The 17368-nt window shown below is 42.7% G+C and overlaps 1 protein-coding gene and 1 long non-coding RNA gene across 8 annotated transcripts in view; one reads left to right on the top strand and one right to left on the bottom strand.

The window, feature by feature from the left end:
• LOC130362758 (golgin subfamily A member 6-like protein 22) overlaps positions 1-17368 on the top strand; it is a 127556-nt gene that overhangs the window by 29703 nt on the left and 80485 nt on the right. Inside the window, exon 2 of one of the 7 annotated variants that reach the window (XM_056567735.1) lies at positions 15840-16023. The exons of 5 other annotated variants lie outside the window; for them this stretch is intronic. The gene's annotated coding sequence lies outside the window, so the exon portion shown is untranslated. Of the gene's footprint in view, positions 1-8985; positions 9118-15839; positions 16024-17368 lie in introns of those variants that run through there. One more of the 7 variants, XM_056567736.1, reaches the window with a different exon arrangement.
• LOC130362759 (uncharacterized) lies at positions 642-8978 on the bottom strand. Its single transcript, XR_008891557.1, has 4 exons — positions 8839-8978; positions 8202-8283; positions 2427-2464; positions 642-879 (listed from the first exon to the last, which is right to left on the bottom strand). It is a non-coding gene; the product is annotated as an uncharacterized LOC130362759 (long non-coding RNA).

The raw sequence follows: 17368 nt of genomic DNA, 5'->3' as shown, positions 1-17368 counted from the left end.
AGTGCACTATGTAAAAAAACGAAAGCTCACCCCACAAATTTTTTCTTTCTTTCACAGTGTATTATATGGTAAAATGAGGGGTGTCATTAAAAAGTACAATAAAGTACAATTGATCCTGCAAATAACAAGCATTTTATAGATGCAAAAATTAAAAAGTTAAGGCTTATGGAAGCCAGGAAAGAAAAGAAATTCCAGATTGTCAGGTTGCTGGGCATAAAGGGGTACTCTGCTGGAAATTATTTTTTTGTTTGTTAAATCAACTGGTGCCAGAAAGGTAAACAGATTTATAAATTACTTCTATTTAAAAAAATCTTAATCCTTCCAGTACTTATCAGCTGCTGTATCCTATAGAGGAAGTTCTTTTCTTTTTGAATTTCCTTTCTGTCTGACCACAGTGCTCTCTGCTGACACCTCTGTCCATGTCAGGCACTGTCCAGGAGAGGTTTGCTATGGAGATTTGCTCCTGCTCTGGACAGTTCCTGAAATGGACAAAGGGGTCAGCAGAAAACACTGTGGTCAGACAAAAAGAAAATTCAAAAAGAAAAGAACTTCCTTTGTAGTATACAGCAGCTGATAAGTACTGGAAGGATTAAGAGTTTTAAATTGGAGTAATTTACAAATCTGTTTAACTTTCTGGCACCAGTTGATTTAAAAACAAGACGTTTTCCAGTGGAGTACCCCTTTAACATAATGATGGAATTGTATTGAGGCTTAAAAAATGCAGACTGGTATAATGAAAATATCAATACCCATTTGTACAGTCCAAGATTCAAAGGATTCTGCACAGAACTGTCTTAGACGGTGGAAAGGAGAAATACTAAAGTGCTGACTCTATCACTCCATCAGCTTTGGTCATAGTTGATTGTGGAGATCATTTTTCTAGGGAAATAAAGATAGAAATCAGATTCCTAATAAATAAAATATCTTATAAAGGCAAGTTATTTTTGTTTTACGTTACACTTTCTAAGATTGTTAACTACTGAAGGAAGGAAGGCAAAATTCCAAACATCACCTTTTAGTTATAAAAAGGAAATGAATGCTGTCAACCCTCTGTCATAAAAATGTGTGCTCTGCATTATGCAATTTTACACTTTTTTCCTTTCAGATACAGCAGAAAATGATGTGGTTTCCCCTGTCAGTCATCAGGGAATAGGTAGTTTACATAAGTTATCCATCCACCAGAGAGAAAGGGAGGAAAAAAAGTTGAAGACATTGTGAACAATTACACCGTGTGACGTCACACACCGCCCCTCAATGCAGGCCTACGGGAGGGGGCGTGACAGCTATCATGCCCCCTCCTGTAGACTTGCATTGAGGGGCGGAGCGTGACATCACACGGGGGCGGAGGCGTGATGTCACACGCCGCCAGCCCTGTGGTCACCGGTAATCAGACCGGGAGCGAACACGCTCCGGGGACTGATTACAAACGGTGTGCCGCATGCAAGATCACGGGGGTCCCCAGCGGCGGGACTCCCGCGATCAGGCATCTTATCCCCTATCCTTTGGATAGGGGATAAGATGTCTAAGCACCGGAGAACCCCTTTAACTCCTTGCCGCAAATGGACGTTCATTAATGTCCATCTGCGGCTCCCAATGTAAGAGGTGAGCAGGTGAGCGCGCATCATTCCCAGTGGGTCCCGGTTGCTATAAGCTTCCAGGACCTATGGCTAATGCCAGACATCGTCGATCAGGCTGATGTCTGGCATTAACTCTTTAGACGCGGTGATCAAACTTGATTGCTGCATCTAAAACAAATGTAAACATTACCGGTTAGCTCAGTGGTGCTGTTCGGGACCGCCGCGGTGTCCCGAACAGCTTGCAGGATGCAAGGAGGATCCCTACCTGCCTCCTTGCTGTCCGATTGCCGAATGACTGCTCCGTGCCTGAGATCCAGGCAGGAGCAGTCGAGCAGCAATAACACTGATCAATGCCATGCTATTGCATGGCAGTAATCAGTGTAGGAAATCAGTGTGTGCAATATTATAGTCCCCTATGGGGCACTAAAAAGAAAAATAAAGTGTTAATAAATGTGTTTTAACGCCTTCCCTAATAAAAGTTTGAATCACGCCCCTTTTCCCATAAAAAAACAATGTAAATAAATAAATAAAAATAAACATATGTGGTATGTGGAAATGTCCGAACTATAAAAATATATCATTAATTAAACCTGCACGGTCAATGGTGTACCCGGGAAAAAAAATTCCAAAGTAACGTATTTTTGGTCACTTTTTATACCATAAAAAAAATGAATAAAAAGCGATCAAAAAGTCCGATCAAAACAAAAATGCTACCGATAAAAACTTCACATCACAGCACCCCTTGTACGGAAAAATAGAAAAGTTATACGGTCAGAAGAGGACATTTTTCAACGTATTAATTTTGGTGCATGTAGTAATTTTTTTGTAGTAAAATCAAATCAAACCTACCGTATATATATATTGGGTATCCTTGTGACTGTATGGACCTAAAGAATAAATATAAGGTGCAATTTTAACGAAAACTGCACTGCGTAGAAACGGAAGCCACTAAAAATTACAAATGTATTTTTACATTTTTTTTAATTTTGCCCCACAAATAATTTTTTTCTGGTTTTGCCATAGATTTTGTAGTGAAATTATTAATGATATTACAAAGTAAAATTGTTGGCACAAAGAACAAGCCCTCATATGGACAACATTTTCAAAAACGTATGGTTTTTTTTTCTATAAAAACTGACGGAACTGTATGCACTTTTAAAAACAGTATACTGTTTAAAAACGCATACGGTTTACTTTTTCCATACTGTTCCGTCCGTTTTTTTGCCATACGGTTTTCTTTTGAAAAAAGGATTGAAAACAGTCTGGCAAAAACGTAGTGTGAACCCAGCCTTAGACAAAACTGGAGCATTTTGCCCAAAGCAACCAATCACAGGTCAGCTTTCAGTTTACAAGGTTTCATTACGATATCAAAGATGAGGCGTGATTGGTTGTCATGGGCAAATTACTCCAGTTTTTGTATTCAATAGATAAATCTGGGCCATTGCATTAACTTAAATGGCACTGTCAGATTCAACAACTTTTAATATGTTGTACATCATGGCAAAACATTAACCTTTCTAATATACTTCATAAGAAAATGTTATTTCCTTTTTATAGAAATCATGTCCAAGCTGAAGCACAGGCATGGACAAAGTCCAGTAAGTGAGGGTGGGCTAGCACTCCTCTGTGCTCTCTCCTGTCTGATATGACTCCTGTGTCCTCTCTCCTGTCTGATAATACTCCTCTGTACTCTATCCTGTGTGGTATTACTCCTCTGTGCTCTATCCTGTCTGACATGACATCTCTGTGCTCTCACTTGTCTGATAGCTCTCCTCTGTACTCTTTTCTGTCTGATAGCTCTCCTCTGTACTCTCTTCTGTGATAGCACTCCTCTGTGCTCTCTCTTGTCTGATAGCTCTCCTCTGTACTCTCTTCTGTCTGATATTACTCCTCTGTGCTCTCTCCTGTCTGATAGCTCTCCTCTGTACTGTCTTCTGTCCATGCCTGTGCTTCAGCTTGGACAAAGCCATGATTTTATAGGCCATGATTTTTATATTAGAAAGGTAATGATTTACCAACTTATACAACATATAAAAAGTTTTTGTATCTGACAGTGCCCAGTTAAAGGAGATTTGTCAGCTGCAATTCACATTCACAAACTGCTGACACTGTGCTTTCATAATTTAGAAAAACATTTTTATTATCTGGTGCCAAGTGTCAAAGAGGCGTTTTCAAGCCCCTGAAGTGCTGAGCACTAGAATGCCTCCTCACTCCCCCTTTCCTTATCCCTGCTTGTGTAACAGTGAACTAGAAGCTGAGCCCTGTTTACAAATATTTTTGTAACAGTTTGTATGCACAGCAAATAAATTGTGCTTTTTTGCACTTTTGCAAAAATTTCTTAAAGGGAATCTGTCATCAGTGTCACCTGCACTAACTTGTCGGTACAGACAGGTAGTGCAGGTGACACTAATGACAATCATACTTACCTGATCCCATTCCGTTCTCCATTTCTCCTGCTATCTTCCTCCATTTTTTTTTGTTCCGGGGCGACTTTGAAAATGGGCAGAGGTTCCTGACCTCCGCTGCTGCTTCTCTGCTGGGTTCCACTGCTAGCAAACAGAGATGTCAGCAAGCTCCGTCCATGCTCCAAGTCAGCCCTAGAATCAAACCAAGGGACGAAGATAGCGGGAGAACCGGAGCACAGAATGGGACTAGGTAAATATGGTTGTCATCAGTGTCACCTGCATTAACTGTCTGTATCAACAGGTTGGTGCAGGTGAAACTGATGACAGATTTCCTTTAACCTGTTGGGGACCACGGGCGTATGGGCATGCCCTTGTGCCCTGGTGCTTAAGGACCAAAGGCATACCTGTACGCCCGTGGGAATTTCGATCCTCGCTGCTAGCCGGACGGGGGTCGGACCGGGATGCCTGCTGAAATCGTTCAGCAGGCATCCCGTGCAAATGCCTGGGGGGTCCTGAGACCCCCCCCCCCATGTCGGCAATCACCGCAAATCGGCGATCAATTCAGATCACTGATTTGCGGTGATTCCGGGCTGATATTGGCAAATTTTCCGCTGCAGCGGGAAACTTACTGTAAACCCCTGCCTGTGTGAATGTACCCTAGAAACACTACACTAACTCTAAATAAAGAGTAAAACACCACATATACACTACACCCTTACACTGTCGCCCCCCCCCCCCCCCCCACAATAAAATTAAAAACATCTTGTACGTTAGTTTTTCCAAAACGGAGCCTCTAGCTGTTGCAAGATAACAACTCACAGTATTGCTGGACAGCCGTTGACTGTCCAGGCATGTTGGGAGTTTTGCAACAGCTGTAGGCACCCGGTTTGGGGAAAACTGCTAATTTTTGGTGGCTTTTTCTCCTTTTACCCCTTATGAAAAGGTAAAGTTGGTATCTACACCAGCATGTTAGAGAAAATTTATTTCATTTTTGACACTAACATGCTGGTGTTGCCCCATACTTTTCATTTTCATAAGAGGTAAAAGGGAAAAAAGACCCCCAAAATTTGTAAGACAATTTCTCCCAAGTACGGAAATACCCCATGTGTGGACGTAAAATGCTCTGCGGGCGCACAACAAGGCTCAGGAGTGAGAGTGCACCATGTACATTTGTGGCCTAAAGTGGTGATTTTCACAGGGATGGCTGCTGGTTACAGTGGTTCTGACAGAAACGCAAAAAAATAAATACAAACACGTGACCCTATTTTGGAAACTACACCCCTCACGGAACGTAATAAGGGGTATTGTGAGCCTTAACACCCCACAGGTGATTGATAGATTTTTTGAACAGTGGTCCATGAAAATAAAAAATGCAATTTTTCATTTGCACAGGCCACTGTTACAAAGATCTGTCAAACGCCAGCGGGGTGTAAATGATCACTGCACCCCTTGTTACATTCCTTGAGGGGTGTAGTTTCCCAAATAGTATACCATGTGGGGTGTTTTTTGCTGTTCTGGCACCATGGGGGCTTCCTAAATGTGACATGCCCCACAAAAACCATTTCAGCAAAATTCGCTTTCCAAAAAGCCCAATGTCGCTCCTTCCATTTTGAGCCCTCTAGTGCACCCACAGATCACTCTACATCCACATATGAGGTAATTCCTTACTCAAGAGAAATGCTGTTTCAAATTTTGGGGGACATTTTCACCTATTACCCCTTGTGAAAATGAAAAATTTGGAGTAACAAGCATTTTTGTGAAAAAAATAAAAATTTTCATTTTCACGTCCAACTTTATTGAAAATTCTTTAAACACCTGTGGGGTGTTAAGGCTCACTGTACCAGTTGTTACGTTCCTTGAGGGGTGTAGTTTCCCAAATAGTTTGCCATGTTGGGTGTTTTTCGCTGTTCGGACACCATAGGGGCTTCCTAAATGTGACATTCCCCGTAAAAAACATTTCAGCAAAATTCGCTCTCCAAAATCCCATTGTTGCTCCTTCTCTTCTGAGCACTCTAGTGCCTGGGTTCTCAACCTGGGGTACGCGCACCCCTAGGGGTACGCCAGGGGTTGCTTGGGGGTACGCAAAAGCGTAGACAAATACCGGCCATGCATTGGCCAGTATTTGCCAGCGCATAGCCGCGGCAGCTCACTGTACAGAGCTGCGGCCGCAGCTATTGTAAGCTAGCTGCATGGTTGCCGGGGAGATGTGTGACCTCCCCTGACGTTGCGCAGAGTTGCCGCACAGTGCAGAAGGACGTCACACGTCAGTGTGGCCGCGCCGAAAGGGATGCGCTGCATTAAGGAGCAGGCAACGGGACCGCAGGACGCCAGGTAAAAAAAAAAAAGAGTTAAAAAACAACTGTATGGGACGGAGGGGGGATGTATGGGACGGAGCACAAGGCATTAAGATTGAGGGGGAGAGGGATAATGGCGGAGGGGGAATGGGGAGTAATAAAGCACAAGGCATTAAAATGTAATGACTTGGGCTTTATTACTCCCCATCCCCCCCCCCCCCCCCGTCCGCCATTATCCCTCTCCCCTTCCATCTTAATCCCCTTGCACCATTCCCCCTTCCTCTGATCCCCTTATGCCATCGGATAATAATGGCACAAGGGGATTAAGATGGAGGGGGGGGGGGGGGAATGGCAAAAGGGGATCAGAGGGAGGTGGGAATAATGACACAAGGGGATTAATATGGAGGGGGGGGGGTTGATTATCCCCCCTCCCTCTGATCACCTTGTGCTATCATTCCTCCTTCATCTTAATCCCCTTGTGCCATCATTCCCCCCTCCAATTTAATCCCCTTGTGCTATTATTATCCGATATGGCAAAAGGGGAACAGAGGAAGGGGGAATAATGGCACAAGGGGATTAAGATGAAGGGGGGGGGGGGGGGGGGAATAATGGCAAAAGGGGATCAGAGGGAGGGGGGAGTTATCAACCCCCCCCCCTCTATATTAATCCCCTTGTGTCATTATTCCCCCTCCTCCATATTAATGCCCTTGTGTGATTTTTCCTCCCTCCCTCTGATCCCCTTTTGCCATTTCCCCCTCCATCTTAATCCCCTTGTGCCATTATTATCAGATATGGCAAAAGGGTTATCAGAGGAAGGGGGAATGGTGCAAGGGGATTAAAATGGAAGGGGGAATAATGGCACAAGGGGATTAAGATGGAGGTGGGAAAATAGCGCAAGAGGATCAGAAGGAGGGAGGAATAATGGCACATGAGATTAAGATGGAGGGTGGGGGGCTGGGGGGAGTTGATTATCCTCCCTCTCCATCTTAATCCCCTTTTGCCATTATTCCCCCTCAATTTTAATCCCCTTGTACCGTTATTCCCCCCTCCATCTTAATCCCCTTTTGCCATATTGGATAATAATGGCACAAGGGCAGTGGCGTCTCCAGCATTCATATTTAGGGGGGGCACATGGGGGGCCAGTGACAAAAGTGGGGGGGGGGGGGGGCAATTTTAAAACGTGTGTGTGTATATATATATGTTGCAGTATCTTGTAATACCTTTTTTATTGGACTAACAGCATTTTGTAGAGACAAGCTTTTGGGATTCCTCCCTTTATCAAGTCCAAAGCAAATTTGCTTTGGACTTGATAAAGGGAGGAATCCCGAAAGCTTGTATCTACAAAATGCTGTTAGTCCAATAAAAAAGGTATTACAAGATACTGCAACATTTTATGATTTGCATCTGCATCACTGGACTAATACGGCTACTTAAATTTACTATATATATATATATATATATATATATATATATACACACACACACTGTGCAGAACATGTTTAATTAAAAAAAATTTAAAATAAATTAGATTTTTGCAGACTCCCTCTGCAAACTGCTTTCTCAGGTAGATGATGTGTAGCCGTACTGTCCGCTCCACTGGCTCCCTCTGCAAATTGCAATCTCAGGTAGGTAAGGGCTAGCCGCACTGTCTGCATGCTCTGCTCCCCCTTTTTTGCCCAGGTCCCCCTTACTTGTTCTGCTCTCAGCCCCCCCCCCTTACTTGCTCTGCTCACTGCTCTCCTCTACTTGCTCTGTTCCCCCTTACTTTATCTGCTCCCTCTTATTTGCTCAGCCCCCGCTTACTTGCTCAGCCCCCCCTTACTTACTAGATTCCATCAGCAGAACAGATGGGTCAGGGATGGACAGAGGGGTCTACAACAAAGTTACACTTCTACCTAATAGTTGAGGCAGGAGCACTTTCATACCTCCAAATCTGTTCTTGCTGCAGGCTCTCTCACTCTCCTTGTGTCAGTGGCAGCTCTGGCAGGCAGCGGTCAGCGGAGCACACTGAAATGGCATGGTGAAGTTAAGCGTATGTACACAGTGACACCTCCAACAGAATAGTGAGTACAGCTCTGGGGTATAATACAGGATATAAGTGAGGTTCAGTACAGGATAAATAATGTATACAGTGACCCCACCAGCAGAATAGTGAGTACAGCTCTGGAGTAAAATACAGGATATAACTCAGGATCAGTACAGGATAAGTAATGTAATGTATGTACACAGTGACCCCACCAGCAGAATAGTGAGTACAGCTCTGGAGTATAATACATGATATAACTCAGGATCAGTACAGGATAAGTAATGTAATGTATGTACACAGTGACCCCACCAGCAGAATAGTGAGTACAGCTCTGGAGTATAATACAGGATATAACTCAGGATCAGTACAGGATAAGTAATGTAATGTATGTACACAGTGACCTCACCAGCAGAATAGTGAGTACAGCTCTGGAGTATTACAGTATATTACTCAGGATCCTGTCAAGCTAAGGGTTAAACTTGGTGAATCAAACCTTACTGACAAGAAAAGTGCTGCCAGGAAAGGGATGAATTTACCTCATAGCCACAACTACTTAGAGATCCCCTCCATACAGAAAGATAAGAAACCTGACTGTGATAACTTCCTCAGCGGTGGGCTCTGACAGCTTTTCACTGCTGACAAGAGAGAAGATGAATGGCCTCTCTCCCTCACTCAGCACGGCAGACAACTTGCTAGCAATGGCAGCAGGTTCTTGAGTAATCAGGCAGGCAGAGGAGCTGCCCAGCACCAAGGCCCCTTTATCAACACACAGCATCACAGACTGGGAAAGGCCCAGAGGAGACGCACTAGCAGTGGTGAGGTGTTTTCTTTTCTCTCCTCTCCTCTTGTGTGGGAGGGTAAAGGACGCAGGAGACGTGCCTGTGCGCAGTGAGTCTATGACAGCAGTGCCGGCCTGCTCACAGTGATGCGGCCAGCCCTTATGGCCGCATCACCCTACCATGCATAACTTTTACAAGTGAATGTCGGCAGCCCCCCGCATGTCACTCAAGTGGACCCCGCATGCCATGAGTGTGGAACGCGTGCGTGCCCTGGGTTAAATTGGGGGGGGGGCACAAGGGGGGGCACGGCCTGATCTAGGGGGGCCATGGCCCCCTCTGGTCCCCCCCTAGTGACGCCACTGCACAAAGGGATTAAGATGGAGGGGGAATAATGGCAAAAGGGGATCAGAGGGAGAAGAGAATAGTATGACAAAGGGATTAAGATGGAGGGGGAATAATGGCAAAAGGGGATAAGAGGGAGAGGAGAATAGTATGACAAAGGGATTAAGATAGAGGGGGAATAATGGCACAAGGGGATTAAGATGGAGGGGGAATAATAGCACAAGGGGATTAAGATGGAGGGGGAATAATAGCACAAGGGGATTAAGATGGAGGGGGGATGCATTAGTATAAAGGTAAGAACACGCCTTTTGTCCGCGGGTACCCCTCGAGCGCAATTTCCGTGTGAGTGGGTACCCGCGGACATACTTTCAGGCCTTGGGGGTACGGTCGCCGAAAAGGTTGAGAACCACTGCTCTAGTGCACCCACAGAGCACTTTACATCCACATATGAGGTATTTCCTTACTCAAGAGAAATTGGGTTACAAATTTTGGGGGGCTTTTTCTCCTTTTACCCCTTGTAAAAATAAAAAATATGGGTCTACAAGAACATGTTAGTGTAAAAAAATGAAGATTTTGAATTTTCGCCTCCACTTTGCTGCTATTCCTGTGAAACACCTAAAGGGTTAACAAACTTTCTGAATGTCATTTTGAATACGTTGAGGGGTGCTGTTTTCATAATGGGGTCCATCATGGGGTATTTCTAACATAAAGACCCTCAAATTCACTTCAAAACTGAACTGGTCCCTGAAAAATTCAGATTTTGAAATTTACTTGAAAAATTGGAAAATTCCTGCTGAACTTGGAAGCCCTCTGATGTCTTCAAAAAGTTAAAACATGTCAACTTTATGATGTCAACAAAGTAGACATATTGGCCCTCATTTACCAAAGGAGAACCGACGGTTTTTCTCGGTTATTGCGGCCAAAATTTGGTCGCATCCCGCGTGCAACCAAATCTGCGCCCAAAATTTAGGCGCACAACCTATATTTTCAAAAACACTCGGACCTACGAAATGGGCGGGGTTTACTAAAAAATGGGCGTTAACCCGACAAGATGGAAAAATCTCTCGGAGTAATTGTGAAATCACTGAAAAAAGTGTGATTTCTCAACTCTGAAAAATCGACAGCCCAGGGATCAAGTGAAAATGGAAAAATTTAGTGTTTTTGAGGAAGGGACAGCTGACCATTGTGGTTCATGATTAAATTACTTGTTTTATACTTTAAAAGCATTTTTAACCCCTCAACGCTTTTATGATTAAATTATGTAATAGATTTTTTTAATTTATATATATATATATATATATATATATATATATATATATATAAATATTTGTTTTTTAATATATATAATATATATATTTAAAAAACTTTTGGGTTGTTAACCCATTAACAATCATGAATGTTAAGTTACATCCTTGTGCAGAGTAACTTTATTTATTTGGTTTAATTTTTATTTTTCCAGTGCAACACTTTTTATTCCCGTGCGACAGAATTTAATATCGTGCGACCCAAAAAAAAAAAATGACACATGCGACAGATTAGTAAATCACAAGGAAAAAAAAGACGAGTACACTGAAAAAAAAAACTAACCGACACTCCAGTCTTTGTAAATGAGGGCCATTGTGTATGTGAATCAATATATAATTTATTTGGAATGTCTATTTTCCTTACAAGCAGAGAGCTTCAAAGTTATAAAAATGCTAAATTTTCACATTTTCCTTGAAATTTTGGAATTTTTCCCCAAGAAATGATGCAAGTATCAACAGAAATTTACCACTAACATAAAGTGGAATATGTCACTAAAAATCTAGGAATCAAATTCATAAGTGCAAGCATCCCAGAGTTATTAATGCCTAAAGTGACAGAAGTCAGATGTGCAAAAAACGCTCCGGTCCTTAGGGTCAAAATGGGCTCGGTCCCCAAGGGGTTAAAATTCTAAACTAGGACTGTTCCCATCTTGTGTACTCCATCTTTGTTTGAAACTCTTGTTCGGGTTTGTGTTAAAAAACATAAATTCTAGGAGAAACAATACTTGTGTTATATAAGACATTCACCATGCCAAACATTATATATGGACACGATTGGAGTCATTTCTAGTGTGTCACTTGCTGTATCGGTGACAGACAATAATTCATAGCCACTCTTGAAGCAAGAAGTAGCAATGGAGGATATTCCCAGTCCTGCAACATGTGAGGAGGAAAATCAAGGGTTGTAATGTTGATAAGTAGAAAATGTGATAAGGTGTATAGACCTAGGGGTTCTGCAACATTGGTAAAGATACGGTAATTTTTCAAGAGATATTCAATAAGCTTATTTAATCTCTTTTGTAGGCAGAACAGCGGGAGAAGGTTTCAGTGATGTCTCCAGCCTCCCAAATCAGCTTCCCCCTCTTCTAAACTTGTTGTAAATTAGAGCAGATGATTTATTTCCTGCATGTAGAGGTTGGATGATTATATTAAATAGCATTTGTTACCAAGATAAGACTTAGGCTTCACAAAAAAATAAACTATGTGCAAGAAAAACAGATCCAACAGTTTTCCAAGACAATTGCATATGTTATATATTGCATATGCTATATATATATATATATATATATATATATATATATATGCAATAGTTGTAACTGTATAAGAAGCCATGAGGTGTGAGGTTATGTTTCCACACTGTATTTTGAGGCTCAATATGCCTTTACTTAAAGTGAGCCTATCGTTTTCATATGTTTTCTTTCTTGCTTTATGGGGCATTTTTACACAGATTTTTTACTTTTTCAGGTCTTTGCTTACATCCAAATCTTGTGAACTGCAGCTATCAGAAAAAAAATTGCAGTGTAGCCCTGGCCTAAAGGAACAACATACAGTGGGGCAAAAAAGTATTTAGTCAGCCACCAATTGTGCAAGTTTTCCCACTTAAGAAGATGAGAGAGGCCTGTCATTTTCATCATAAGTATACCTCAACTATGAGAGACATAATGAGAAAAAAAATCCATAAAATACCATTGTCTGATTTTTAAAGAATTTATTTGCAAATGTTGGTGGAAAATAAGTATTTGGTCAATAACAAAAGTTCATCTCAATACTTTGTTATATATCCTTTGTTGGCAATGACAGAGGTTAAATGTTTTCTGTAAGTCTTCACAAGGTTTTCACACACTGTTGCTGGCCTATTCCTCCATGCAGATCTCCTCTAGAGTAGTGATGTTTTGGGGCTGTCGCTGGGCAACACAGACTTTCAACTCCCTCCTAAGGTTTTCTAAGGTGTTGAGATCTGGAGACTGGCTAGGCCACTTCAGGACCTTGAAATGCTTCTTATGAAGCCACTCCTTCATTGCCTGAGCGGTGTGTTTCGGATCATTGTCATGCCGAAAGACCCAGCCACGTTTCATCTTCAATGTCCTTGCTGATGGAAGGAGGTTTTCACTCATGATCTCACGATACATGGCCCCATTCAGTCTTTTCTTTACACCGATCAGTTGTCCTGGTCCCTTTGATGAAAAATAGCGCCATAGCATGATGTTTCCACCCCCATGCTTCACAGTAGGTATGGTGTTCATTGGATGCAACTCAGCATTCTTTCTCCTCCAAACACGACGAGTTGAGTTTTTACCAAAAAGTTCTACTTTGGTTTCATCTGACCATATGAGATTTTCCCAATACTCTTCTGGATCATCCAAATGTTCTCTAGCAAACTTCAGATGGGCCCGGATATGTACTGGCTTAAGCATAGGGACACGTCTGGCACTTCATGATTTGAGTCCCTGGCGGCGTAGTGTGTTACTTTAGTCCCAGCTCTCTGCAGCTGGAACTAGGTCCCCCCCCCCCCCCGTGTGGTTCTGGGATTTTTGCTCCCCGTTCTCGTGATCATTTTGACACCACGGAGTGACATCTTGCGTGGAGCCCCAGATCAAGGGAGATTATCAGTGATCTTGTATGTCTTCCATACGTGATCCACCCGTGTGGTTCTGAGATTTTTGCTCCCCGTGATCGTTTTGACACCACAGGGCAACATTTTGCGTGGAGCCCCAGATCGAGGGAGATTATCAGTGGTCTTGTATGTCTTCCATTTTCTTATAATTTGCAAATAAATTCTTAAAAAATCAGACAATGTGATTTATATGGATTTCTCTTCTCATTATGTCTCTCATAGTTGAGGTATACCTCTCTCATCTTTTTAAGTGAGAGAACATGCACAATTGGTGGCTGACTAAATACTTTTTTGCCCCACTGTATCTGGCTGCACTATGTATTTTCACACATTTTGCGACCTTGTTCCCCAAAGTGAGGGCATAAACTTTCCTTTAACTAAGCACATATTGTAATTGCTATTTATACAGCTGTAAAGTGGCTTAGGTTTCGGCATGATACAATGAGTGTAGAGGTAACCCGCCGCAATCAAGGTTTCTTGTTACACCTTAGGAATTAACGAATAGTGTTCCAGGCTTACACATCAGTCAGTCTCCTGGCATAAAACCATACCTATAGTTTTCCAAATGCAAGGCTCAGTGATCATGAAATAATTCTCTGTTGATGTGAGCGGGTAAACTAAAGGAGTTTACTTATCAGATCTGTTGCAGGGTCTGAAACCACAGGCCTTGATAGATCGCTCATGTGAGGCCATTTTTGTTCATTCATATCTTCTGTCTGGGCAGAGCTTTACACTTCAGACATGGGTGCTTTGTGTTCCAGATTCCACATTGTAAGCAACTATTAAACTTTCACTAAAAGCACTGAACACATTTGGACCTACATCTGAAGTATAGTGCACAAAAATGTGCTGCAACCTTATAAACCCACAGTATACAGTGAACCCAACATAAACACTTTTGCAGAATATGAACCTTATTGCTATTGGCTACAGCACTTGGGCATCACTATGTGTATAATCCCTCAACATCTAAATAATGTATTACAGAATACTGTAATAATATTATAATTTTCAATGCTCTCACTTACATTGATGAAGGCTGACAAGTCCAAAACAGCTGTATACTGGCTGAAAAAAGTTACCTGTATAATTTTGAACTATGTCAGTACTCAACTGTGCCACCAGAAAAGGTTCTTCTCGTCCTTTTGGCTAAGATCAAGTGTAGTATCTGTTCTTATCAGTTTTATTGGTGGACCAGACACCATCGATGCGAGACTGGTGAGGACGGGTGCTGCATGGAGGGAGCAGGTGTTCCGGGCTGGATTTGAGGAATCAGCTCAACGGCTGCCCCGAAGTGACCTGTTTCCCTCTGGGTCTCACCATGAGGCTGAGAGGATCTAGAGCCAAGGTACTTTAGTGCCTTGGGGAGTGGTGACCCCAAGGTGCCAAAACTCACTGGGTGTACTGGCTCACTGAGTGGAAGCACTGGCACCATGAACTCTTCACCTTGTGGCACTCACCTTTTGATTCCCGGCCTTCTGGCTAGGATCAGAGAAATTTTTATAGATCCGGCCAGATGTCCGGGCAGTATATCTGCACACATTCACTTATTTATTTCTTTTTTGTCACTGTGTCACTTTTTGCATGTTGTGTGTCCACAGGATTGTTAGGATGCGGTAGCCCTTCTGGGTGTCCCTCCTAGCAGTCTAGGGGAGGTGTGTGTGGCCATTAGGTTCCGCACCTCCCTGCAAAAACCCTGGATACTCCTGCATGGGCAGGGTACTGACCGTTAACAGCTCTGCGGGCAGATACCTTGGCTAATGCCAAGGGGGATCCCGGGAGCATTTGTGGTCCCTTAGTAGCTTCGGCTAAAAGGGACATCGAACCTGGAACCTCGCAGGTACCTTTTGGTCCGGAGGTGAAGGGTAAGGTTTCTCGGAAGGTCTCTCTCCTCTTTTGAGGAATTAACTCCTTGTTATTTAGATTTGAGATGGATGTGATGAGATGCAAATATCCCTTGAGATCTGGGAGGGGGGGGGAGGTTAAGGGTTAACACCATATTTCTGGTGTTTTCAGACTTCCATAGAAAGCATGTCTTGGTTAAACCTGCTGATTCCATTGGAACCAGAGTACAAAAAATTCACCATAGCATGTATTGACATTTATGGACAATTATACAAAGACTCTATTGTGTTTTCAGTTTCTCAAACCAAACCACAGCCTGGAAATGGACGTTAATTGCAATGCCCCAGGACTGCATTCGTCCCCAAGGCCGCTTCGACCCTCAATAACTGGTGCTCAACCTGATAAGTAGGGGGGTTCGTAATGTCCCAGTACAGGATATACTCCTGTACGATACTTAGGCCTTGTCAGGTTGAATCCCTTATTGTCCTAGGGGCTCTCCTGCAGCATCTCCACCATAGTAGTAAGTCTAATGTTATGTATAGTGTTGTAAATATAGTGCATAATGTTATGTATAGGTATATAAGGTATAAAGCATCTTTAAGGACCTTTGGAGGTATCACCTGTTATGTTCACATGATGTGTTTGTTACCCAGAGAGCACCAGTTGACCACCTGACCTGCAGCTTGACCTATGGGATTCTTGCTCAGCCCCCCTTTATAAGAGGGGGAGCCATTACAATCTCTCTTAGATCCTGAGGATCAGTAAAGCACAGACATCACAGATCCTGTGTCCAGTACACCTGGTGGCCATAAAGCCTGCACACCAGCCACATTGTCAGTAAGTCAACTCATCTATGTCTGCTGTCTCTACTCTCTGGGATTCTGGCCTAGCTGTAAAGACTTTAACAACTGTCTAACCTCAGTAAAGCTACCGTTAACCCTTACCTGGTCTTGGACTATTATTGCCCTGCCTAACCTTGGGATAGCGGTGCTACCGTTCGGGTGGTCACTGGAAAAACCACTCTGGCGTCACGAACATTAGGGGTTAATAATACCTTGCTCCTGAGGTTAATACCATTTGCCCCATCCACCTACACCCTTCACGCCCCGTGGTCACACCACAACTTTGGCGTCACCACATTCCCTATTTCCTTTGAATACACTAAAAGGATCCCGGGTGCCTGGAGCCACCCACTATCAGAGATCACTGCATAGAGATTTACAGTATATAACTCCAAATGAAAACTGATTACATGAATCTAAAGTATATTTAGGCAGCTCCCGCTAGTGATCTAGGCAGACAGAAATAATTATTTGATTGAATGGTTGTGTGGCTGCTGCTTCTTATCACAAGCCCTGTTACTGTACACGAATGGGCTCTCAAAGTATCTGGGCCATGTAGCAATTGTTATAGTTGTAGCTATGCCACTGAGTAAGGTACATCAGTAGTATTAAGAATAAGAGACAAAAATAAAAGCAGTTGTCTGATGAAGACAACCCTACCCATATGCTGTATTAGGGTCGTATTATTGCATAAAGTGGGTTCCCCCACTTAAGACCCCCTACATGGGTCAGCACAGAGCCACTTGATAATAATGACCCCCGTCAAGACATCCTTGCATTACATCATGGACAGACATTCCTTTGGGGTTACAGTCTGCACTAAAGATTAGAGGCATAACTAATCCATTTATCTAAATGTAACACTAGTGTTTACATTTCTCAGGGCTTCTTACCAAAGAGGAAGAAAATGTCGTGAATGCTTTGATACGCTTACTCTCTTTTGTGTGTGGTTGTGTAACTTCTAGACACCAACTGAAACATTTTGTAAACACAAGAAAATGAATTCAGGAAGTGTGCCAGCCGGGATTGTAGGATTCCTTGCAAGTTATTGCCCAATTAACTGGAATTCTGGAAGTTCATGGTAAAATGTGTACTGTTAGGCGACATTCCTGACTGGCACTATGTTACTGGGGGATACCATTGTTCAAATTCTCAGTTGTGTTGTACATGATGCATTTTACAGGACAATATATTTCGAAATCTACTTTAAGTAAAAAATATATCAACTAATCTACCTGTCTCCCAACACAATTCTGCCTCTGTTCACCAATGTGCAAATGCAGAATTATGACAGATGAATAAATATGGATTTAGATTTTTAGTTATTGTTCCCCAACCCC

This window comes from Hyla sarda, chromosome 3 (genome assembly GCF_029499605.1).
Source record: "Hyla sarda isolate aHylSar1 chromosome 3, aHylSar1.hap1, whole genome shotgun sequence".
Taxonomy (NCBI): Eukaryota; Metazoa; Chordata; class Amphibia; order Anura; family Hylidae; genus Hyla; species Hyla sarda.
Note: the sequence above shows the minus strand (reverse complement) of the source record. Positions and strands in the feature narration are given on the sequence as shown.